This window comes from Aulonocara stuartgranti (genome assembly GCF_965226115.1).
Source record: "Aulonocara stuartgranti genome assembly, chromosome: 7".
Taxonomy (NCBI): Eukaryota; Metazoa; Chordata; class Actinopteri; order Cichliformes; family Cichlidae; genus Aulonocara; species Aulonocara stuartgranti.
The window spans coordinates 53,895,080-53,920,028 of NC_138945.1; the positions used below are offsets into that span (position 1 = coordinate 53,895,080).

The 24,949-nt window shown below is 39.9% G+C and overlaps 1 protein-coding gene and 1 long non-coding RNA gene across 2 annotated transcripts in view; both read right to left on the minus strand.

The window, feature by feature from the left end:
- The window catches only part of reln (reelin), a 138,469-nt gene extending 123,249 nt beyond the window's left edge, over nt 1–15,220 (minus strand). The window contains exon 1 of the mRNA XM_082538977.1: nt 15,116–15,220. The gene's annotated coding sequence lies outside the window, so the exon portion shown is untranslated. The remainder of the gene's footprint in view (nt 1–15,115) is intronic.
- Nucleotides 15,221–23,552: 8,332 nt separating this feature from the next.
- On the minus strand, nt 23,553–24,932 carry LOC309709726. Its single transcript, XR_014277588.1, has 3 exons — nt 24,621–24,932; nt 24,333–24,419; nt 23,553–23,633 (listed from the first exon to the last, which is right to left on the minus strand). It is a non-coding gene; the product is annotated as an uncharacterized lncRNA (long non-coding RNA).
- Nucleotides 24,933–24,949: the final 17 nt, after the last annotated feature.

A 24,949-nucleotide genomic window follows, 5' to 3' on the forward strand; every position in this document is an offset into this window, starting at 1 on the left:
TGATATTTCAGCCCTCTAATCCCTCGGCACCTCTGCTGATGAGTTTTGCTCTCCTGGCATTAGTTTAGCTCAAGCACAAAAACTCATCACCTCTCTGGGCAACAGCAAAGGTAATTATGACTAATGAAGTGCAGACTTTTATGGCCAAACATGGGCCTAACTGCATTTGTGCTCATAATGGCATACAGAAAGAGACACCCTCTGCTTCACTGGCATAAACATTACGCAGACGCAGAATCAAGGTCACCTCAGCAGATTAGCACAGCCTGTAAATGAGTTCAATTAAACAAGTTGCTAATGGCTGTCAGCTAATGGCCAAGTTATACCCTGGCAGCTCAGTGACAGCCGATGCAGGGTAAAGACTTTGCATAAGCTACAGTGGGTGGCAGCAGGTCCATCTACGGATAGGCCTATGAAGTACCTTTAGATATTGAATATTTTATATCTTAATATAATTTGAATGAAACATTTATTTGATATGCTTTACAGTCCCTGAATATTACACAGAAGAGATTTAATGAAATATTTTGCACAAGTGGAATAACAACGTGTCAAGTGCTCAGAAAACAGGTTAAAAAACAACAACAAAACCAAAACAAATGACTAATTCCACTTTAGACAATGAAAAAAAAGAGGAAGCATTTTAATCATCTAAAAATCTAGTTACAATAATTAAACATGAATAATGAGCTCCTCCATAATTAACCTGCTCCCCAAGCTACACTCCTCTCTATTAGAGAGAAGATCAACACAGAGCACCAGAGACAGAGAGATATGAAGTGCTCAAACAACGATGAGTGAGATCAAACCCATTTGCTTGGACCGGGATGGAAACTTTCCGTGCAATTAAACCGCATTTCCAATCATGAATTGGGAAAAGCGATCTCATCATCTGCAGAGGCGGATAGATTACGCTCATGAGACTGCGCGGTGCTGTCACAGGGCCAAACCAGACTAACTCACCCCAAACTGCCCCTTTGCTCGCCATCATTTACAACCAAGCTATTTACAAAACCATTACAGCGTGCTATTACACTTGACGTCACGGCTGGACGTTCGACCTGGAGCGTCATGTGGAGGTGAGGTTAGAATGAAAATTTAAGAATCATCCCCGTCCTCAGAGTCGGAAGCAAAACACAAACACACTATGGTAGCGCTCAAGTGAAGAGACTATTTTCTCTTTAAAAGAGATAAGAACCAGAAATCTGTCCACATAATTATCAGCGAGGCCCCAACAGAAACAGAAGTAATACCTCATATGCACAAGGGAAGCAACCACATAATGAGAGGTTAAAGGTCAGCCCACACACAGGAAGAGACAAATCACTACTTAGGAGCCAAATTGTGTAAGCAGCTAAGATTATTTAACCCCAAAACAAATCTAATATATTCTGTAGACTTTCACACATATTTAAAAAGACATAGACTGCTGAAAAAATTACATTACAAAATTTTTTTTTTTTATCAGAGTATAGCATCGAGGCAGTGAAACAGCAGAATAATAATGGATTGCATTTTTATAGCGCTTTTCGAGACCCTCAAAGCACTTTACAATTCCACTATTCATTCACACACTGGTGGAGGCAGCTACAGTTGTAAGTAAGTAAGTAAAATTTTATTTATATAGCACATTTCTAGATAGAGATCACAAAGTGCTTTACAAGATATAACAGATTAAAAAGACAAAATACAAACAAAGTTAGCAAAAGGCAGTTTTAAAAAGATGTGTTTTTAGTTGTAGCCACAGCTGCCCTGGGGCAAACTGACAGAAGCGAGGACGCCATATCGCGCCATCGACCCCTCTGGCCAACACCAGTAGGCGGTAGGTGAAGTGTCTTGCCCAAGGACACAACGACCGAGACTGTCAGAGCCGGGGCTCGAACCGGCAACCTTCCGATTACCAGACGAACTGCCAACTCTTGAGCCACGATCACCCGTAGAGGCAGAGGATATTGTTAGTTAGCTATAGTTATGTTAATGAAATTAACAACAGGTGCAGGAGGGGGGCAACTATGAGACAGCCCCCACAAACAGGTGGAGGCCACTGACATTTTTTTTCTTTTCTGGGTTTATTATAACATTATAACATTTGGCCAGGGTCAGTGTCACTGGTAGCAGGAGGTGATACCTGAGAGGTCACACAGGTAGTTCACCTGTGAAAAGGATTTATACCACAGCCTGGCCCCCCACGCTAAAGCTAACAAAGCATCTCTGGGACACCATGTTGCACCTTCGACTGTCCAGGTGCTCAGGGATGCCTTGGCCCAGATCTGAATTCATTTTTTTCATTTAGTAGACTGATCAACTGCAAAATTTTCACAATAATTATAAATTTTATAAATTTTATACAAATACAATACACACTCACACGTGACTAAACTGTTTTAGCTGAGTCACGTGTGAGTGTGTATTGTATTTGTATACAATACAAAAATATTGTATTTTTGTATTTGTATTTTTCTAAAATACAAATGTTCCACCTCCCAATAACTGTAGAGTGGTTATTGACCCTTGTCCTAGAAATTCACCTCTGGTACTTGGCAAGCGTTCGTCCAAGCCACTGCAGTGTGGAAGCAGACAAACTTATCCATACCGTTTCAGTTTCATCGCTTTGGTGGTGCCAGGTTTCAGTAATATACCCCTTCAAGGAGATTTTAAAAAAAAGTCCAGTGGCTCCGTGTGGAGGCACTCTGTGTAGAGTTTTGGGTCTCATCCAACATTATTCCCCTGCTGCAGAACTCACTCGATAAAAACTGGCCTCCTTACCACAGCCGACAAACCGCCCCAGTCTGAAAATTTCTCACATGTGGGAAATTTTGGGTCACATTCTGAATGACATGCTGGATACAACCTGCAAGTTTCAAGGTTGTACACAAAAAGAGGTGAGTTTAAAGTAGCAAAGGTTCATTTATTTTTACTGAACATCAAAGAAGGGATTTCAAATTGGATGGATGTGGAGGAACAGGAAGCACCACTCTGTGTTCTTGTCCTCCCTGCTTCTTTCCTTGGTTGCTTATTGAGGCCAAGGCAGTGTTGCTGCACACTGGCTCAGCAGCAGGCCTCTCAGAATGAGCAGTAAAACTAACCACCAGTGGGAGGTTAAGCTACTCCAGTGTCACTCAGGCAACCCGCGGTGAAGCCGACACACTTCCTCTGCCAAGGACAAAAAAAAAAAAATGTTTCCCAACTTGTCCACTGAGGTCTGAGTCTCAAGCCATGGATGAACAAGCTGAATAAATCATACAAGTATGACTGAGAGTGTGTACACCCAGAAAGCCTGAAGGAACAACAGAGTGGGTTCTGAGCTTCTTTCATATTAGCAGACTGCTGGCCACATGGCTGGGGGAGCTGAGCCCTTCGAAGCTCAGGCTGTTGTGAGAGAAATACTGAATTATGCATCTGAGAAGGGAGGGGAGATTGGTTGCTGGCTCCGATACCACCCCCCCCCCTTTCTTCACCTCCTTTCCTATTCACTGACAGATAGATGAGGGCATCTCAATGAAGTTTCGCAGGAGGTCAGCTCCTCAGATTCAGCACTGACAGACAGTGGGGGGCGTGTCCCTGTTTCCCGTTTTCTGCACCATTTCACAGAATTGGGAGAAATGCCACTCTCCGCCCTCTCATCCGAATGGGGCGGGCAGGTGGGGAAGGTTCCGTCGCCTCCAGCAAAGATGTATGCTCGATGACACACTGATGACACATTTGCGCCTCTGAAATCGGCCGAGGGTGGTTATGAGGTACGCCGCATCGATTCTCGGTGGATGAGGACCATCTCCTGCCACACCCACAGTGAGCAATGGGGTCAGGAGGTCACCCTTTTAACTGCCTGCCAAAAATCAATTCCTTATTAGAACTTCATTGCCATGGGAGAAGGAACGAAATGGCGCTAAAATGAAGACAGAAGACATTCACCTTTGTCAGATAGGATTATGGATGTTCTCTGGTTCCCCCCTGTTGTTATAAAGGAATCTCAGTGGTTCAGTCCCTCTTTCATTTTCTGGGCCTATACTGCTCCTCCTCCTCTTCATTTGAACCTCTTGCTCCTTGTCTCTTGACACTTCATTGCCAGGCTGCTGGTTCTATTTCTGTCCATTGCCGCAGGCTATACATTCTGCATATTGTGTGTGTACAGATATCCACATATGAAACACCTGCTTTCTACACTGTATTCAGCACGAGACCTTACTGCAGCACGTTTTGGGTTTTTTTTGAACTACAAAAAGAAGAAATCTCTTTTACAGCCTGGTAAACTATTAATTATTTTTATAGATAAGGTGTGTAGCTGAAAGACACGAGTGATTTTTCTATTACTCGTCTTGATTGATCATTGTTTGTCCATTAGTTAGCTTGTGAACCACACTGTACACCACAATCCTAATGTCCTTCAGTTCTGCTGCCTCTGGCTAAATGGGGTTTACACAGAGACACTGTTATAGATGAGGGTCGGTCCCTTAATGGATCCTCTTGACTGTCATAACCAGCCAAGGCCTGTGGCGGAAACTGCCTTCAGTTTGAGTCCTGAAACTAGAGCAATGGACCCCTCCCTGCCCCTGTCCTCTAGACTACCTCGCTGGGCTTGATGGATGGATGGATGGTAGTCAGCGATAAGCTGTGCAAGGCAACTAGAGACTGCAAAGCAACCAACATTAGAGGACCAAATAACAAGCATATAGCATTCTTCATAAGTGCCACCAATGCAGAACAGACAGGATGTCACTGTGGGAATCGTTACTGATCACACACTCACATGTAAACTGTTGCATATACATTACACACACACACACGCATAAGGCATTAACTTCACATTTGAGATTACAGTAATGTATATTACATCAATTTGCCCAGGGTGGATTTATAAACAACAAAAAGATGTGGCCAATCTGTAAACACAATAAGCTCAATGAGAGCATAAATATAGATGACATGCTCCAGGCTCCATGGTGAGAATATATGACCCTCCCTCAGGCTGTAGGCCTATTTGTGCTTCTTCCCCCACCTTGAGCTTTCCAATGTACATATGTATGGAAAAGGATGGAGGAGGACACACTGACGCTTCATCCATGGACTCAAATTTATGATCTGGATAACCAAATGAGAGCAGTTTACCCAACTGGTTCCACACTGGCAACATATATCTTTCACTAAGCTCGCTGTGCTGCAGCTATAGAATGCATTACATGCTCTCTTTTCTTTGCCTCGGGTTGCTTGTCTATTGGCTGTCAAACTGCAATGAGTGATGCACCGCATGCAGACATCATGAAAATATGTTCAGGATTTTCTGCATTTTGCCAAACCATAAATCCACTTCTCTAGTTGTTAGTAGCAAACAGCCAAGATGGAGTGCAAGCAGGACAACACCTTAACATATATAATCCCATGATTGTTCAATTGTTTTTCCTAATCATACTTACTCCCACTCTCCTCTCGCTTTCCTGTCTTCCTGGAGCCAACCAGCAAGGCATGAACTTGTATGAGTTACTCAGTCGCAGGTATGTGTGTCTCTTAACAAAGACTGTCGCCATTTCATAGAGCTGAACTCGACTTGGTTGATATTTGATTTGGTGAGAGAAGAGGTGAGAGTGGGTGCTGGGAGTGATGACAGGAGAGAAACATGGTACAACACATTCTAACGCCAGAACACGAGGGCCCGCTTGGATCCCAGTAAGGTAAATTTCATCAGAAGACGTTCCCAGACTTTTTGAACTCCAGCTGTCCACATGCCTGCCTAGTTTTTGTGACCTCACTGCAGTGACTACAGCAGGTCTGCAGCTGTCCAACAGACGATAATCCAGGCTTAAGATGTTTTATGGACGCAAATATAAACATCAAACTGATAGACACACTTCCAGCTGTGGAAATGACATCCTGTGCCTTTAGGTTTACACAGATATCTCTACTTAAGAGTATGTTGATGACAGACCTGTTCCACTAAGTGTGACAATCTGAAGTTTGCCATGTTTCTTTTCTGCCACTTGGAGAGCTTTCTGGTGGTAGAAAATGCCTTTTAGAGACATAGTAAAACTGTTTTTCTACAGATCAAATACCAGGTTTTAGTGTTTCATTAAATAACCTAATGAATCCAAAGGAAGGACACAATTTGCACTGCATGCAAAGACAAAAAGCTCTGTTTTTCAGAGCTCCACAGAAAAAAATATATCTAAATGTGGGGGTTGAATAAAATTTTTCCCACCTAGCGTGGACATGGTTGAAATTTGCTGATAAATATTAATCCAACAGTCGGAACGTAAATTTCCGGTTCTGATTGTGTAGGTAACTCTGAAATGTATTTAGCACCCCATAATGTGTCAAACAACAGCATCCCATTGCAGTGTCTTGTTAGTCACTCCAATCCCCTACATTGAAGTTGGGACAAATTTAACTCAGGACGCACCCACTTTGCGTCACTAGGAGTTATTTCACCCGGCTTCACTACAAGTTGCCCCCTTTCCTCAAAGGTGACATCCACAGTCACAGTCACTAGCTGTTTCTTCTTGAGTGGACTCCCATTTAACTGTCGAAAGATTTTTTCGGGGGATTTTTTTGCGATTTCTGTTGAAAACGGGATTTCACTCCATGATGTTCTTCTTCGGTCTAGCATCATCTCGTGACTTGGCGTGTTGTGTCCTGCTAAAAGTTTACCAGTTCGTATCGCTCAGATGATACATTTTTTATACCGGGCATTAAAAATTCAAAAGATCTGTTCCCCTTCTTTATTCTGAGACCCAAGGAAAAAAAACAAGTCTCAATAATGGATGAGAGAAAGGTTTGCTAAGAAAAGAGAGCCAGTACGGTGCGATTGAGCTGAAGGGAAGAGAGAGCGAGAGGTATGATGGGAATGATGTATGTAAGTAACTAGCAGAAAGGATAGAGACAGATTGAGAGGAAAAAGAAGCTGCTGACCTGCAGTTTATAGACAGGAATAGGAAAGGGGACTGTCTAAGTATGTGCAAGGTGATCTGACCTGGTGTGATGAAACCTTCTTGTTCCACATGCAGCCTTTATCCATAGGTACATACAGCTGACTGCTCCCACTGCTTGTCTCTTAATCAGTCATGCAGCAGGTGTGCAACATTAAAAACACACATATGTACACACACATATAGAGAAATACGCAGAGTTCTCATCATCTCACCTCGCCACAGAGAATGCTGTATTTATCACTATGAAGAAACCTCCATTCAAGGGCTTGTATATCACAGAAAAACATTAAAAATCCCGCTTTATTACAATCCTGAAAGCCAAATGCAATAATTGTCAGAGCCTCGTTGGTTAGAGTAGATGGAGCCCCTCCACGCAAATGTAGAGAGCTGATAAACAGCAGTTGTTTCGCAAAATTGTCCGTCTCTGGAAGCGCAGATAATCACAGAAAACAAAACTTTTAGTTAAAAAAATAGAATCGCTTCCTTCTTTTTCTTTAACAGTCAATAACAGCAAACATCTACTGTGAAAATGCCAAGTTCCTTCATCTCTATCACTTAACTCTCCAGATGGAGATGTAGACGTTTGAACTGCCAAAATCTGTGCAAAAGACTTCTCATTATAATAATGCAAGCAAATAACAAACAAAAAAAACTCCCAAGTGTTTGTGCTTTGATAGATCCAAAAAAATGCTGCACTAGACGCAAAGGAACATAAAGGCAATATTACAATCATATATTAAAGTGGCAGAAAAGGCCTACAGCAAATCGAGCAGTTTTAAGAACAAATAAAAAATACGCCTATGGAGATGAGCGCTATTTTATAACATCCCTCTTGTAGCCTACACTACAAACAAAACAGTGACGCTGAGATTACAAAGGCTTCTCTCGGGATGCCATCTAGTGGTACATTACATGACATACACTCTGTTGTTTTTGAAGGAATCCAGAGAATTGGAGTTTGGAGATACTGAATAACATGCACTATTTTCCTGTTAATTATGTGCTGATGTCTGTGGTACTATGGAAGATGCTAAACCTATAGTAAATGGCAACAGTGTCCTAAGGGTTGAGCAATTAAATTTCCCATACAAACACCCATCGTTGTACACGTCACGTTTACTCTGATCAACCGCAATCAGTTAAGAGGTAACAACACTGATAACACCTCTTCTATATCAATCTTACCCTAATTCATGAAACTCAAATCAATTTTAATTTAAAAGTGCAAAAATAGATTTTTTTCCCGCACATACAAAAGCAAACTGCACAATCATGAGCACACAAACACACACACCGATGTTGCGAGACTCATTAGTATGGCACAGAGTGTTATCAGTCTAATGAGACCAGTGTAAACATTTTAATCAGAGGGAGACAGCGTCTTGGAAGGCAGACTCCCTCATCACACGAGGCAGCGAAGAATGGTACGAACATATTTAACCCGTAAAGTACAACCAGGCCACATCTTATAACTGTCAACAAGTCCAACAGAAAAGATGAAACCAACAACACCAGAGTACACCTGTCATTGCTTTTCATTTTCCCTACCACGTCTGTCATCACAAAGTAAATTAATTCCAAGTAAAGTCAGAACTTTATATATAAAATTCATGCATATCTGACAACATAGCAGATGCACACGCTCTCACACGCGTTCCTCGTCTATAATCATAAAATTCCAACACCAGCCAGAATTAGACAGCACCCCCCCTCTCCTACCAACAGTCCCTCTCATTGTGTTGATGTTACTCCCTCGCCAGCTTTCATTTCGGTGTTTTATCTTTTGTTTACTGGTGTTTTTTGTTTTTTTCTCAGCGGCTCGGGGAAGCAAAGTGTTGGCAGTAGCTCAGTTTGATCTGCGGTCGTGGATGAAAAGAGCCAGTGGGGGAAAACAAGGGCATTTTGGAAATATAAAAAGACTGCCATGTAATTACAATAAAAATACATAACTATGAGTCCTGCTGACAGCGAGGGAAAGTGCCAGTGTCAGCATTGTGATGGTAAACAGTCTGTGAGGGAGTGTTTGTGTGACACAGTGGGGGTCACCTCTACAATAGACTTTCAGCTGAGAGTTCGAAAAGTCTGGAAACTTTTCTCAGAAACCAAACCAGCTATTTTTTACATTTATTTTTATGTTGAGTGGACAGAAAGAAAATTAAAACACAAAGAAAACTGATTTGCTGAACATTAATGATATTTTGTCTCACAAAGTAGATAAAAGCAATTTTTTAAGATATGTGTTTTTATGTAAAGTAAAAAAAATCTTCGGGCCACCATTTCTTTCTTGTTATTTTTCTTCCCAGTAGCCAGAGTTTCCTGTCATTTTTAAAGTGGTCTTGAGCAATGGTTTCTGAAGGTCTTTTTCTTTGGACACCGGCTGCTTTTTCACCCAGTTTCAGTTTCCAAAGGAATTTTTTTGTTTGTTGGAAAGCCACACAACACTGACCTATGAATCATTCGAGCATTAAACAAAAAAATTTACTCTGGGGATGAACTGATGTTGTGTCTACACATACAGGATGCGACAACTTTCCCTTTTCTTAAATCTACAAAAAATGCCAAAGAAAACACAATTTGACAGGCATAAAACAGTGTTTATACACCAAAAAGTTGAATCACAAAGAGCTATTAGCCAAAAACAATAGACTGTGCAGTGTGTCCTCAAAAAAATCTGAGGAAAATGGACATGTGGAGGACAAATAAAATAGCAGGAATAAAAAAAAATATCTACAACAGATGAACAGTACCTCTTTAAGAAATAGGTAACGGGATCTGAAAAATGCATCTGGCCTTTCAGCTGATCCATCTTCTGTTTGTCAAACTCTTATCAGAAATGGTCTCAGTGCAAAGGGTGGCTGTCAAGAAGCTATTCTTAAGGAAGAAAAACAGGGGAAAAGTCTGAGATCTGACAAATTACGCACGAACTAAACTGAAAATCAGTGGCAAGAGGACTAATAGAGCGAAGAATCCAAATTTTACATTTTTGGCCAAATTAACATGTATGTAGGAGATGAGGAGAAAGGCACAACAGCGAGTGTCTACAACTATTTGTAAAACACGGTCATGTGTCATGGTTTGGGGCTACATTTAAGTCGGTGGTGTTGGGAATCTTGTCAAAATTGATGGAGTGCAGTAAAGTACCATCAGATTTTTGATTCAGCATGCAGTACCATCTGGAAAGTGTCTGATTGGCAAAAGATTCATGTTCTAACGTGACAATTATCCCAAACACACTGGCAATGCATACCTGGATAGAAAAAACATGATTCTGCCCATAAAACAGCAATATATATATATATATATATATATATATATATATATATATATATAACACCCAGCACGCCCCTGCGGGCGGTTTATCCTTCAAGCTCGGGTCCTCTACCAGAGGCCTGGGAGCTTGAGGGTCCTGCGCAGTATCTTAGCTGTTCCCAGGACTGCGCTCTTCTGGACAGAGATCTCCGATGTTGTTCCCGGGATCTGCTGGAGCCACTCGCCTAGCTTGGGAGTCACAGCACCTAGTGCTCCGATTACCACGGGGACCACCGTTACCTTCACCCTCCACATCCTCTCGAGCTCTTCTCTGAGCCCTTGGTATTTCTCCAGCTTCTCGTGTTCCTTCTTCCTGATATTGCTGTCATTCGGAACCGCTACATCGATCACTACGGCCGTCTTCTTCTGTTTTTCTACCACCACTATGTCTGGTTGGTTAGCCACCACCATTTTGTCCATCTGTATCTGGAAGTCCCACAGGATCTTAGCTCGGTCATTCTCCACCACCCTTGGGGGCATCTCCCATTTTGACCTCGGGACTTCCAGGTTATACTCGGCACAGATGTTCCTGTACACTATGCCGGCCACTTGGTTATAGCTTTCCATGTATGCCTTGCCTGCTAGCATCTTGCACCCTGCTGTTATGTGCTGGATTGTCTCTGTGGCATCTTTACACAGCCTGCACCTGGGGTCTTGCCTGGTGTGATAGACCCCAGCCTCTATGGATCTTGTGCTCAGAGCTTGTTCTTGTGCTGCCATGATTAGTGCCTCTGTGCTGTCTTTCAGTCCAGCTTTGTCCAGCCACTGGTAGGATTTCTGGATATATATATATATATATATATATATATATATATATATATATTTATTAGAGATGGCACGATACCACTTTTTTATGTCCGATACCAATATCATAAATTTGGATATCTGCCGATACCGATATGAATCCGATATAGTGTTTTTTAATCAACAAAACTGTTTTTTAAATATCTTGCTGCATTTTGTATAAGTTCATACTCAAGTTTAAAACAACAACTACACTAAAGCTATTCTGTTATACCTGTATGCAAAAAAAAAAATTTCATAGTTCAGCAATACTGATCAATCTAATAAACTTAAACCTACACCATCCTCCCTATTCTGGTATTTTAAAGAGTACTTAGCATAAATATTAAGCAACCTAACTAATAGGGTTCCAACTCCCAGCAACAACAAAAATAAATAAATAAAAAATAGGGAACCACCCCTCACGCTCCACCTCATGATGCTTAATCGACGTAATCAACCTTAATTTGATGCAGTGTGAAAAAAAATGCACAGAAATCAATTATTTTTCAAGAAATATTAAATAGATTCAACATCTTTCTTCAACAAAATTGCAGACTGCACAGATGGTACCTTCCCAAAGGAAAAAGTACTATAGCTTACTAGGGTATATATATATTAGACTTAATAGTTACTATATACAGTAATGGACTTCTATTCATTTTGCATCAAATTAAAACTTTGGGTGTCGGATAATTATTTATTAAAAGCTCGACATTTTAAATGAGAATAAGAAAGAAAAGTATGTCTTTGTGCCCCCTTTTCCCTGTTAATGCCCTATCGGCCCCCCTGGCTAAACTTTGCTAGATCCGCCCCTGCACAGTTACCAGCCGTCAGCTACGTAGAAAAAGATCCTGGTGTAGAAAGTAATATTAAATACATTCTAACAACAGCTGATCAAGCTTAAACGTGCTGCTGTTGTTCAGCCGCTGGTTTCCTCTTTCTGGTGCAAAGTGGGCCAAAAACAAACAAGAGAGACGTACTCCCGACAGAAAAGCCGATCAGCTGATCGTTAAGCAGTTTCATGATCGAAGTAGCAGCAGGAGAGGCAGTCGCTCGTTAAGCTTAACGCAGGAATGCTTTACAAACATTCAGAGATGGACTTACAAACTTGCTTTACTTCTCTCGGGATAACTTTGTCGGAGATGAAATGCCGGGTTGCTAGCGAAGCTCCACATGCTATCCAGACCACCACAGGTCCCGCATGCCACAGCCGCTCTATCACGTGATGCATACTGCTCCGACGTGCTAACGTTCTGAGGTGAGTTACGGCGTGTTGCAAGTTTTGTGAGGTGCTTTCGTGATATTTAATGGATCGGATTACATTTTTTATTTTTCTCCGATATCCGATCCAGTAATTTAGGTCAGTATCGGACCGATACGTAATATCGGATCGGTCCATCTCTAATATATATATATATATATATATATATATATATATTCCCTTCGAGCTCAGCTAACTCTGTCTCAGACTGACCAAATCAGAGACCAAACAGCAGTTTCCAGTGGAAGAACCCACAGTTGGAAGAACCCACACCAGAGATGGTGCAACAGGTCAGGACAACAAGCAGGACAATTTGCTTTGTTTTTTTTGGCTCAGCACAGCACATCCAATTCAGAGCAAATGACTTTGAGTGTTTTGTGCCTGCTCACAGCAAAACAAGAGCACTGGAATACTGTCCAAAATAGTCTCAGCACAGGATTTACGCAATGAAGTGGACCTGTCAGCAGTGACTGCAGCACCGCCGCAAGAGATCATGAACATGTACTATTCCCAGAATAAAGATGATAAGATAAACATTTGTGACTACGCTTAAAAATAACAAGTAAACAACATCAGAAAAAACAAACTCAATTCCTGGAGAAAAAAAGAGCTTGTGGGATGCAGAGGAGAAGCAGCAGATGGAGGGAGAGAGAGACTGAGACACGGGAAGACTCTTATCGAGAATGGCGCCATTGTGGGTCGACATTTCAGAAAGAGCTGTTTGCAGCCCCGTATCACTACACAACAATTAAACATAACCATAATGTGCTCATATGCCCTGAAAACAACAACCGCCCAACGACCAGTGCTTATCTCAGCATGCCCAGGCTCTCTCTTTTTGGCATTCACTCACTCTCTCAAACATGCAAACACAGACACACACACACACACACAAGCCTATCTTTCATCCTAAAATTGGATGCAGATCTCTCTTATCCTCCACCAACCATTCTTTCTCTTCAACTCCCACAGGCACTGTTCCCAGCCTTGCCTCTAAGTTCTCCCCGATTTCCAAGCCAACACTGACCGATTCACAGTCATAACACACTTTGCATCCTTTCCTTTCTCTACCTTGTCTCAGCCCACTTTCATTTTTCATCTAAAGTAATCTAATTTAACTGCGGAAGCCTTGTGAGTAGCTTGACTTTTCTCAATACCAGACAATTCTGACCCTGCGAGCATCCGAAATTGCATGTTTGCTTTGCACCACGTGTCCAAAATCATGTTAATTGTGATGTCAACACCCTGCATGTTGCTACAGTACTATTAACTGCTCTGTGTTGCAGATTATCATTATGCAATGGAAAGGAAAGTCAAGTCTGGTACCAAATAATTTCTTTATTCCGATATTGTTCTGCAGCGCACCAGGCTTAAAGAAGCGCCATGGCCCAGAAGGCACAGAGCACGAAGGGCACGACCTTTCTATCTGAGCCACAACTCTCACACAGAGCAGATGATAGATTACAAGAGATTAGTGACATCATAAATCATCTTCTAGAGAGAGCTTCATAAAGCTTGTCACACAAACAGTTTTGCACATTAGTTATTCTGTATTTGAGCTCTGGCAATAATGTATATCTGCAATCTCTGAGTCTACCGTGTGCAGCTATCTAATGCTAGGCTATACTGATCCCTGGTGGTGAGAAGAAGTATTGCATCAAGCTGCAGCTGATTAAAGATCTTAAAAAATGTTTGAAAATCTCTTTAGAACATTTTAGTATATTTATATTCAAATAAATATATTAAATCTAAAACCCAACACATTTTTACCTCGGAATGTAATTTAAAAAATAATGGTCAGATTTAGAAACAGTAGGAAAGCACTATGTTTGGCTATTCTTTCTACAAAGCTGTGAAAAAAAATACTTTCATCACAAACGGAGAGACACGTCAGAAACGGTGTAATTGTTTTTCAGCAGTTCGTTTAAAAAAAAAACAAAAAAAAACATGACACTCTGAAGGAAGCTTCCAAGGGGAGCCTGATGACAGAGGTTCTTAAAACAGCAGAGCCAGATGAAGAGAGCACAGGAGCGGAGGGAGACTGATTTACTTTATAACTCTTCCACAGCCCTGTTAATCTTACCCCTCTTTTGTGATTATATGCCCCCACCCCGATTAGTCTCACCTGCGTGGCCTTCCACATCTGTCTCCTATTAGCCAATCACTGCCTTTTGCTTTTCTCCAGTAAAGCTTTCCAGATTTTTATTTTGTTCCCTGTTTCGTGAATTGTTTAAATTCTCATGATTCGTCTGCTCCCACTTCATTGTTAACACCACTGTGTGCCTCCTTGCCTATAAATTAAAGATTTGTCTCGTTAGACACCTGTGTTTACAACTTCAAATATCAAAATAATTGCTGCGATAAAGGGCTAGCTTAATGTGATTTGTTTAAAACTGTGTTCATGTACTCCAGCATAAGAGACTTTTTCTATCAAACTGTCAGAAATAGCACTAAAAGAAAACAGTCTTTTGTGTTTTTTTTTTAAATTATTATTATTTTTGTCAGCAGACTAACATGCGAAACAATAAATACATACATAAGGGTACCAGGTAATTAACTAATACATGTGTTTTTCTTGCTCTAAAACGTCCGGCCAACACTTAATTCGGTTGTTCTGAAAACCAGCAGCTGTGGCTTAAATCTGGTGTGGTGGAAACACTTGTCAGCATCCATTAATTAGGCAAAAGAAACAAACTTGTGATACTTACCTTCACAGGCTCTTTCCACGGCTGATGAAAATCATGATTGACACGTTTTCATTCGCTGAGTTAGCTTAAATGTTTGTTTTTCTTTTTTTAATATAAACTCTGAAACGTCGTGCAGGCTTGACAACACTTACCTGCATTGTGGAGACATTTTGGACACACATTTCCACTGTGGCACAAGCGATTATCCCTCCCTTGCTAAAAGTTAGCTAAATGCAGTCGTTTCCATACTGTGGGTGGCGCCCCTGCAGATGGATAAAAAGCTGAAAACGCCAATTAAAAATAGTAAATGCATATTTTTTACGTAATTAAAAAACGTTTACTAAAAATTATATTGTACAGTATTATAATATGCGCGAATAACTCCAAGCTAAGCTTTGCTCCAACCAGTCCGCTCGAAACTTCAGTGGTACAGCAGGGCTGACCTACGCTGCAAATTCCCATCCTCAGCACACTTAAATTGTAAACATTTCTTACAAAGCAATATAAAAATTAGGCAAATCACGGTCAATTGTACACAATATGAGAGAATGGCAGTTAAAATTGGCAAATACTATGTCATGTATGCAAGACATAATACTATACTATAATACTGCTTTTTTATTAAAAAGTGCAATAAGGCATTCAAATGTGTGGGTTAAAACTGGTGAGATGTTCAAGCCTATATGAAAGCAGATGGTGACCTGTAACATTAAAATAAACCGTAGTGCTCAGCAGAGATACGCGTTACTGTAATCTGATTACTTTTTTCAAGTAACGAGTAAAGTAAGGGATTACTATTGCAAAATCGGTAATTAGATTACCGTTACTTTCCCGTAGGAACGCTGCCTTACTGCGTTACTAAAACCATGATTTTTTTATGAGAATGTCTCATGACAGTGACGTAAGCAAGTGTGCAGTTGGTGACAACAGCTGTGTGCAGATCGACAATGGATCATATATCTGTGGGAGAGAGTATGAGCGTGCAGCGTTTAAAGTGTGGAAGTACTGACCTTACTTTGAGTTTGATTCCATAAAAAGTGAAAAAAACATTAGCATCCATCGTGCGTGGGAAGAAAACTTTTTACAGCAAAAAAACCTCCTAAACTTCCGAGCAAGCACCGAGTGCGCAACAACGTAATGGGAAACTCAGAGAAACTCGCGGATTCTTCAACTGACCGCGGCACACCTGCACCAGGGTAAACCTCCGCCTACCCCCCAGTCCTGCTTTACAGGTGAAAATAGAGCGACAGGACCGCTGAGTCTTTGACTTTATTTATTTTCTGCTGTGTTTTACTTGCATCTATTTGAAAGAGTGTAAACACAAAAAATATTTTATTTTATGTGCTGGAATGTGCAGAAAATGTCACGATCTGGTACAGGGATTCAAACGCAGAGCGGTAAGGTATCTCCAAGGTGTAGTTTATTTACAGTGCCAGTGCAATATATGTACAGTGAAGGGATCCAAAACTCCGGGGGAATCACAGGGTAACTCGCTCACGTCTTCTTCGCTCACACTCACACGCGTTCCCGCAGCAGGGAGGTCGCAGGTCCGGGGGGAAGATCTGAGGCAGACGAGAAGGCAGGTCACCAACTAATCACAAATATGAAGCACAAGAGCTGTGAGAACACTAACGTTGGGGGTACAATCATCCAGCAACGAGAGGATCTGTGTTCCAGCCTCAAATAGTAGTGATGGGTCGTTCGCGAACGAAATGGCTCTTGGAGCCGGTTCTTTGACGTGAACGACGCGAGCCGGCTCCTTATCGCGAGCCGTCACGTGTTTTTTTTGTTTTTTTTTTTCCTTTCTCTCAGCCTCTCTCTCGCACTTTTTTTCCGCTTCACTCTGCACGCGAGCCTTGTGCTTTACGCTGGGCAGAGGGGGGAGGGGCGGTAGTTACACTCAGTAGCACAGGAACAGAGCCAGAGAGAGAGAAAGAGAGGCAGGGACAACAACATTAGAAAGGTATAGTAATCATCCACAACTATTTTCGGTTGCAGATGATAAAGGATTGAGAAAGTTTATTCATGCAGGTCCATATGACAGAGAATATGCATGTTCTTTTAGTTTTCATATTATAATTTATATTTAATTGTGTTGTGGTTTGCAGGTGTTCTTTTCACTTTAAATTTGTAAAAGGAAAAAGCTGAAAATTTAAATAGTTAAAACTTGAAATGTGAATAGTTGATTTTTGTATTATATGATTTATTTATTACATTTTATGTGGAGTGAATAAATAAAAGTATATTTACGGTGGCCCCTAGAGACAAAGCACATACAAACTTCAAATCACGTACGAACTCTGAAGCATGTACAAACTCCAAAACACGTAAAAACACGTACAAACTCCAAAACACGTAAAAACTCCAAAACACGTAAAAACACGTACAAACTCCGAAGCACATAAAAACTCAGAAGCATATAAAAACTCAGAAGCACATAAAAACTCAAAACACGTACAAAAGACAACAGAAGTGCTCCAGGATGCTGGGCGCAGTGTTGAGCCTTTGTTATCTTGTGGCTACACAAGCCAGCAAGTACCAACGACCGGATTTGGTGTGTGGTAATAACAGGTAAATGAACTTTTTTTTAAATTATTTGAATATATATATGAGTGCCTGTGTATAAATACACAAACAATACACACATGCTTTCAATTGTGTAATTTAAGTGATCTAGTAGCTCTGCTTTGGAAGTTCAGTTCATGCTAGAAATGTGTTTTGGAGTTTGTACGTGTTTTGTCTCTAGGGGCCACCGCATATATTTATATATAAACATATATAAATAAAACCACTTGTTTTTACGTTAGTAATTCCTTTTGTGCATAATTTTATATTATTGTTAATAATAAATTAATTAAAGCAACAAAACAACCTGAAGAGCCGGTTCGGAGCCGAAAGAGCCGGCTCTTTTTAGTGAGCCGAACCGAAAGAGCCGGATCTCTAAAAAGAGCCGGAAATCCCATCACTATCAAATAGTGCTCCCGGTGATGATGGGTGAGTGTTGTCAGGTGTGTGTGTGGGCCAAGGGCGGGAGCCCACAGTGAGCTCCGCCCAGGCAGAGAGGGAGAGAACAGAAACAGCAATTGTAGCCTTGTGGGGCCGACCGGGCAGGCACGGAGACCATGACAGAAAATAGGTTTAAATGTTAAACTGATTTATTCAAGTCAGAGAATGTTGCATATAATTAAATTTTTGCTTGATGCATAAAGTTAAAAGATTAAAACTGATAAAACAAGTTAAAAAAAAGAGACTTTTCCATTTGATTACATTTTGTATGATGGATTATGTAGAAAAAGTAGAATTGGGCTGAAAGATCTATCGCTTTATCACCTCTTCAGGTTGTAAATCGTGTTTTTAAAAACTAACTAAGTAACTAAGTAATTAATTACTTTTGAAAACAACTAAGTAAAGTAACAGGATTACTTTTTGGGGGGAGTAATCAGTAATTAGTTACGGATTACTTTTTTCAAGTAACTTGACCAACACTGGTGCTCAGTAGGAAATAAGGACTGATTTAATACAGGGAGTGCAGAATTATTAGGCAAGTTGTATTTTTGAGGAATAATTTTATTATTGAACAACAACCATGTTCTCAATGAACCCAAAAAACTCATTAATATCAAAGCTGAATGTTTTTGGAAGTAGTTTTTAGTTTGTTTTTAGTTTTAGCTATTTTAGGGGGATATCTGTGTGTGCAGGTGACTATTACTGTGCATAATTATTAGGCAACTTAACAAAAACAAATATATACCCATTTCAATTATCTATTTTTACCAGTGAAACCAATATAACATCTCCACATTCACAAATATACATTTCTGACATTCAAAAACAAAACAAAAACAAATCAGCGACCAATATAGCCACCTTTCTTTGCAAGGACACTCAAAAGCCTGCCATCCATGGATTCTGTCAGTGTTTTGATCTGTTCACCATCAACATTGCGTGCAGCAGCAACCACAGCCTCCCAGACACTGTTCAGAGAGGTGTACTGTTTTCCCTCCTTGTAAATCTCACATTTGATGATGGACCACAGGTTCTCAATGGGGTTCAGATCAGGTGAACAAGGAGGCCATGTCATTAGTTTTTCTTCTTTTATACCCTTTCTTGCCCATCAAGACTCACTCTCATTTCATCAGTCCATAAAACCTTAGAAAAACCAGTCTTGAGATATTTCTTGGCCCAGTCTTGACGTTTCAGCTTGTGTGTCTTGTTCAGTGGTGGTCGTCTTTCAGCCTTTCTTACCTTGGCCATGTCTCTGAGTATTGCACACCTTGTGCTTTTGGGCACTCCAGTGATGTTGCAGCTCTGAAATATGGCCAAACTGGTGGCAAGTGGCATCTTGGCAGCTGCACGCTTGACTTTTCTCAGTTCATGGGCAGTTATTTGGTGCCTTGGTTTTTCCACACGCTTCTTGCGACCCTGTTGACTATTTTGAATGAAACGCTTGATTGTTCGATGATCACGCTTCAGAAGCTTTGCAATTTTGAGACTGCTGCATCCCTCTGCAAGATATCTCACTATTTTTGACTTTTCTGAGCCTGTCAAGTCCTTCTTTTGACCCATTTTGCCAAAGGAAAGGACGTTACCTAATAATCATGCACACCTGATATAGGGTGTTGATGTCATTAGACCACACCCCTTCTCATTACAGAGATGCACATCACCTAATATACTTAATTGGTAGTAGGCTTTCGAGGCTATACAGCTTGGAGTAAGACAACATGCTTGAAGAGGATGATGTGGACAAAATACTCATTTGCCTAATAATTCTGCACTCCCTGTAAGCACCATAAAGGTGCCAAAGCACTTTCTCAGCCTCTAAACTCATTTAGTAAGGAATTCGTTACTGTGTAAGCATTTTTAATACTACTTTAATAACTGCCAATAATTATTTTGACTTTTTCCTCTTCTATCATTATTTCCAAACTAACTTTAATAATTTGTTGCTCTAAATCTTTAACATGTCTTTGTTTGTCACGTTCTTTTCTTTTTTTTATTGTGGTTTTCTCCACAATATTGTAGTCTGGACATTACGTGGTCAAGCTACTTGAAGTAACTTTTGTTGTCATTTGGCACTACATTAATAAACTTGAATTGAACTGAATTGAATTGAATCTGATTTGATGCCCAACTGCTTCAACTATATGTTACAGACTTGAATTTCCGATACTGTTCATCTGCTGCACAAAGTTTTTGTTGTTGTTGTATTAAGACAATTCATTTTTTGTCTTTTCACTCATGAAGAATGTTGATGCATAAATATTATTTTAAGTCTGTCAGACGGTGTTATTTTTGGCATTTTCCATAGATTCAGTTGGCAAAGAAATGGGAATAAATTATGTGTTTCTGCAGTTCCTAAAGGTACTGGACCTTTGCTAAGTTTTTTTTTTTTTTTTTTTTTTTTTTTTTGTGTCAATACAACAAAACTTCAACTGATGAGTTAGGTGCCTTTTTCTGCTTGAGTCATTTATTGGTCAAAGTTAAGTGGTTTACTGAAAATCTCCAAGTGTCCAACGTTGGAAGACCTGCAGAAAGCCTGGAAAACTATTGGGCAAGACCAGGTGTACAGTATTTTATATCATCTTAAAAGGAAAAGACTGTGGTACAGGAACTAAAGTGGACGATGGGCAATAGCATGCTGGTGTTTCAACTTTTGACTTTAGGTTCAAATTCAACCTTCAATTTCATGTCAACTGTGCAACTGTGAAATGCTCTTACTGTGTTCATTTATATATCCTGGTGTTGAGTTTTAAGTTCGGTTTCTGGTTTATGTCTGCCATTAGTTTCCTTAATATTTCTTTGTGCTTCCCTTTGTCTTATGTATGCCTTGGTCCACCTGTGCTTAATGATCATCTGTTAATATGCATCGAGGATTGAGAATTAAATATTTACATATGCTAACATCGTTATTTCTGTTGTCCCGTCTTAGTTTTGCTTCCTCTCTGTCCAGTTCAACAGATTTATCTATGTAACACCAAATCACAACAATGATTACCCAAAGGTACTTTATATTTTAAGATGAATACCCTACAATAATATAGAGAAAACAGAAAAACAACCCAACAATCAGGTGACCTCTATGAGCAAGTGTTTTGGAGACAGTGGGAAGGAAAAACTCCCTTTTAACAGGAAGAAACCTCCGTCATAACCAGGCTCAGGTAGGTGCAGACGTCTTGCATGACAGAGAAAACAGTTGGGGGTGAGGGGAAGAAGACAGAACAAAGACATACTGTGGAAGAGAGCCTGAGATTAATAATAACTATTTTTTAAATGAAGAAAGGTGTGAAAAAGGTGAGTGAAGAAGAAACAGTGCATCATGGGAAGCCCCCAGAAGTTGTGCCCTGCTGCAGTGTAAGTGAGGATTCAGGGCCACCTGATCCAGCCATGACTACATGTGCTAAATAACTAGATATGAAGAGGGAACGATTTAAGCCTGATCGAGAGGAGGTAGAGAGGATGCCTGTCCCCCAAATCCAACCTGGGAGCTGGTTTTCAGCTTGTTCCCTGTGTCTGGTCTCATATAGCCCAGTCTTTCCTGGTTCCTTTGTTTGGGAACAAAACAGACATCTGTTTTGTTCCCCTCTTTCCTTCAGCCAAGTTGTTTCTGTGATGGGCTTTGGATTTAATCTCTGCAGTGTGCTTTTGGCTTCTCTTTCCTGCTTTTAAGTCCTCACTACACAATGCTCTGACATTATGCTGCTGTGAATGTGTAATTTAAGTGTAATTTCTAAAAAGAACAAAACCTGAAGTTTAGCCGTTTATGCTGTATGCAGTTTTATATATGTAAAAATCTCTCAATAAAACTTTCAAGAATGCATTTTAATCTTAACAAAACATTCTTCCATCATTGCTTTTAAATCTCTCTGGCATCCATTCAGAGGATGCCTGCGTTAGGCTAATGCATCCACGGGATATGGAAGATGAAAACACATATACTCACTGTTCATTTCACAACAGGTGGAAAATGCACAGATTAGCTACAAGATTAAAACCACCTACATCCCCTTTGTGCTACTGAACACATCAGAGTATGGACAGGAGATCTGCACCAATATTTCTGGAGGTGGTTTTAGTCAACATCTATATGTATTCCAAGATTTTTCACTCAATCATCATAATAATGTAAGACTATCAGTTTTATTTACTTCATCTGTCAGAGATTTTTATGTTGTGGCTGAATTATGTGTTTTGCCTTTTTGTAGGAATAAAACATCAGCGGGACGTGACACCACTAATGTCATGAGGCAGCATCTCAGCCTGATGAATGCACAGCGTTCCGTCTGTGCTTTCAACAACTCTGCATTTAACAGTAAATCCTTTAAACATTAATCCCTTAGCAATGTGCAGAGTAGCCCCCAAGAGAAAACATAAATGACCATGATTTCTATGCAGAATGTAGCCTGTATTGGAGAATGACTTAAAATGCATTCATGATAGCTGTGTTAAAGTGGTAAAGAAGTGCTAATGTATTTAATTCTACTAAAAACCAGAGGCATAAATGCATAGATCATAACATGGAATATCTACACTAGTCTGAGTTGTTGTTTGTTTGTTTTTATTTTTTGAACCTGGTAGATTTTATTCATTGTTTTTTTTTTTTTTAAATAAAAAAAATTGCATAATTTAATTTCACTGCATTCATGTTATTTTTTACTCTATCATTAGAGTGCTGTAAAAAAAAAGTGCCCTCTTCCTGGTTTCTTATTTTCTGCATATTTGTCACACTTGACCTAAACAGAGTACACTGTAAACCCAAATACTCAAAGTAATTAAATAAATTAAGTAATGTAACCTTTTTTTTAAACAGGCCTACTAGCTCAAATAGCTTATGCTCATCTAACATTTTCCTCCATTTGAAATAGTTCAACTTATTATTTTTGATCCACTCTGATCAACAGTTATTTTTGCATAATTTCATTTTACTTATTTATTTAAATACCGTGGCAGTCATATTTGGGAAGTTTTGATTCCTGAGCAGAGGCGGAGCCAGACATTTGAAACACCCGGGGCTTAGCCCAAAAGGATAGTATGCATGTGGGATTTTTTTTCCCTTGGGGGGGGGGGGGGGTAGAAATGACTGAAAGATTAATTGGCTCTGTTTTGAGTTTTGTTCAAAAAAGAATGACTTCATATAGGGAAAAATATATATCACATGTGCAGAACACCTTAAACTAGTTTTTTAATTAAGCAGCAAGGCAGAACAAAATCAGGGCTGTATCAAGACACGAGGACTAAACCCCAATTCAACCAGACCAAGAACTGATCCAGAATTAAAACAGGACTACAACAGTTCAAAATCAGCACTACTTGGGACTTAACCAAGACAGAACCAGAATCAGAACTAGATGATAGTAGCACTAAAAATCATCATAGACCTGCACTACATTTATTTTTTAATTTTACCAAAGTACAATATTTAGATTGAGAAAGGTTTATATAATTATTTAGCCTTGTTGTGCAAACAAGCCTGCATAACTTAATAAATATAGAATTTGAAAAATAACAAACCTAAAAAGAAACACTAGGTATGAGATACATGAGTACCTATGATACGGTGATACTTTTGGTAAACAACCATTTGACTAACGTGTGTCTCACCTGCTCTTGTTCATCTCTGTTCTGTCCTCATTCTCCATCTCCCTCTCTGTTCCTCTCTCCCTCTTTGTGCTGACAATCATCAAATATACAGATATTTACAAACTCTTCAGATAAAAACACAAACACTTTTTAATTGTAACATCAAATCAGACTAAATGTTTATTTTTTTAGATTGATAAATATAAAAAACATATTTGTTAACTTTAAGAGTAAAGAGAGAAATCGTCTGTATTTCTTAATTGTAAATGGCACCAAATTGTATTCAAAATTGAGCCACACTTATGGAGCTCCACAGTTCTTTTCCTGGTGTTTTGGTTGACATCTCTTGATTTTCCCATGTCACAGAAACAGGCTCTGTGTTTTGCCTTATATGCATCCACAGCTGTGCCACCTGTTTACTCACATGGACTCTACTAACCTATCAGAAGCTTCTTCAGCTCAGAATGGAATCGTCTGGAGTTTTCTTATTAATTAACAATAAACTTAGTGTACATGTACTCCTAAATTTGATGAAAGTGATAAAAAACAGAAAGCTCTGTCTCTCTTTATTGTGACATTTAACTAATTCAAAAGATATTTCAATATTTATCTAAAACAAAAGTTTACTCTAAATTGATGTTGTGCAGTAAAAATGTTTTATGTTTTCTCCCTAAAGTGTAAATATCTGGTTACAAATGTGAATATCCTGCTGTGTACTGAAATTCCTCTTGTTTTGCATACAAATATACTGAACAACATACAAAGCATAATATATAAAATAACATTTACCTGAGTTTTTCTTTGAAAGAACCCTCTAATGTCCATTCTTATATTTCAGTACATAACTGAAACCGATTTAGTCGGGGAGGGTAAGAACTGAAAATATGAAATAAACACACGTAAGCTAAGAATCTCTAAAAAAAATAGCATTTGTTCGGCTTTTCATTTCGCCATTTGTTGATTCACTTGAAGAGCAAGTAACGTAATATTGGTCAAGTGATCAGTTTGATATCAATCTTTCGTGATGCACCGTCATATTTACATTATTTGTACGGTACGAATGATTTGCTTTGGTACCTGGTCAAACTTAAGCTCTCCTTAGTATGGCTGGCTCCGTCTCTCCAACAGCGCACTGACGGGCAGCAGCTGCCCCGCCCCCTCGCTCAGTCGCTTAGTGCCTGAGCTTGGATCATACCAATATCAGGGGGGGATTCACGCACAGTCGTAAATTCCCACAGTGTGCACTATGTGCTTCGAATATTGTGTGTACTTTTTGTTTTATACAGTTGTCAGCCAGGCATCTAACTATGAAAAAATTGCACTCCAAAATACCCCGGGCTTCTGACAAAACAACCCGGGCTTAAGCCCAGTAAGCCACCCCCACGCTCCGCCCCTGTTCCTGAGGT